Genomic DNA, 2,261 nt, shown 5'->3' with positions numbered 1-2,261 from the left:
TAGGAGAAGACATATGAGCCTCATAAATAAGAGAAGGTTCAGGGGATCCAGGTCACATAATTACTGAGCTATAAAAAGGTCTCACATATTCACCTGGAATTAAATACTGTATGGAGATTGGCTGGAGGGGAAATGGAAGTTCTCTTTGGAATTAAGGGTCGTTCCTGAAGGCTCCTTTATGCCACACCACCGTCTGACTCAGGGGTATTATACATTAATTTAATGGGGTCAAAGTTATGAAATGGAGCTGTAATATTGCCATGATCAAATGGGCTTGATCCTGAGATTAGATATGGTTGTCATCAATTCATTTCAATACATCTTTGCAGGGCACACTGCTCTCTAGTGTTATACTGTAGCTGTCCATCAAGCTTCATAGCGCACACAAGATTGATTCCTGAATACATACAAAAAGCTACTGTTAAGACCGGTCCTGTATGCAATAGAAATGTGTTCTATTAAGTATTCATTGAGTCCGCAAGACATTGGCTGCTGAACAAGAGTTAAGGACCAAAGGGAATGCGTCCCACCTACAGTTACCAGTTCCCTTTGGTAACTGTAGATAACTGAAGAAATACCCCTATCATCACTCAGGGGCCACAAATCACTCCATCTGTCTGACAGCTGTACTGTACCTCAGCTCTAGAAGTCCAAGAGGTGAGAGACGGACAGTTGTATATCTGTGTGTTGCCTTGGTTCCCTGACTACTCCTTTCTCTAGCCTGCGTAAGGCCTCACTCCCTCACTAGACTCCCAGTCAACCCTGCTTCCACAAATGATATATGAAAAGGTGAGGACTTTTGTCATTTGAAATTACATTTCATCAGTAACTCATTGAGTCAGGTTTTCATATGCAGTCAAATTGCATAGTCTCTCACCTGGATTCAGTTTCACTGATATTTGAATAAATGCAAGAATTTGTCCTCCTTATGATTGAACTCAGTCTTCCAGTTCTAATATATATATATTCAACAATATTGACTTTAATGAGATATTTTTCAGCATGCATAAATATATTCTATAGCTGGGAAGTATATTATTTTGAGGGTTGCTGCAGTATGGTAGTGTTGTAGAGCTTATGTCTGGACAAAGGAATAATTCTGTAGTCAAACATTTCAACCAGAGTCCTAACATTTCAAGCAGTGTTTCCCATGGTCCTCCAGTTCTCCAACAGTGGACATTTTCATTGTAGCCCTGGACAAACACACCTCATTCAGCTCATTGAGGGCTTGGTGATTAGTTGACAAACTGAATCAGGTGTGCTTGTCCAGGGCTACAATACAAACGTGTACTTTTGGGGGTACTCGAGGACCAGGGTTGAGAAACACTGCTATAGAGTGTCATGAGGATGCTTTACTGTCTTATCTTCTCATCACCTTGTCCTGTCAACCTTGCCAAAATGGCAGTTTCATTCCAGTGATCGTATTTCAAACTCAGGAAATGGAATCCAGGTGATAAATGGGAGATCTGTGTACTGTAATGTCAAGAAAGCTGGACTGTGCAGAGGGATCATTGATCCATGGGCTGTTCATCTGGAATAGACCTCTGATTTAACAAAGACAACAACCATGACAGGCCACTCAGTCACCTGACAGATATAGGGCAGGCCAGGGTGGGGAAAAGCAACAATGCTATTAGCTATTTAAAAAAAAAGCGGTTTTCTTTTTGTTTAAAGAAGCCACTCTTGAATTCCCTTTGCAAGGTACATACTGTATCTAAAATAGTTATATTTTAAGAATTACGTTCATCAAATATTGGCAAACAGAGGCATAATAATAAATTCATTAGCCTCTATGAGGAACTTGAGGACCCCACTGGGGCTGATTTTCTGATCTGTAATACATTCTTTCTCCCTTGCCATCTTATTTTACAGCCTGTGGTAAGGAAAATGTTGTGTTTCTATAACATAGCAAATATGTTTTATTCCAGACAATCAGCACTCTATGTCGTCCACAGCCGTGCTCTTTCTTGCTAATGTGGAGAAAATAGAGGAAATAGAGCGCATGATTGCCTCCTGAAGTCTTCCATAATGCATACTTAATGAAACTCCTGCAAGAAGAAGAAACAAATAGTGTGCAGGCCATGGTCTCCAATGAATTGTCCCCTGTACTCAGGCATCATGTCTACTGTGCCTTCATTGATACAAGAGAAAAGCAAGCATACAAAACACTGGAGAATAGGCCTAGTCTTGTTAAGTCCCCTACATAAATAATTTATCAAACAGAAACTTTTAATGAAACTAAATTATATAACATCAGGACT

The sequence above is a fragment of the Salvelinus namaycush genome, chromosome 23 (genome assembly GCF_016432855.1).
Source record: "Salvelinus namaycush isolate Seneca chromosome 23, SaNama_1.0, whole genome shotgun sequence".
Lineage (NCBI taxonomy): Eukaryota > Metazoa > Chordata > Actinopteri > Salmoniformes > Salmonidae > Salvelinus > Salvelinus namaycush.
The sequence above is the reverse complement of the archived record's forward strand: the minus strand, read 5'-3'. Positions refer to the sequence as shown.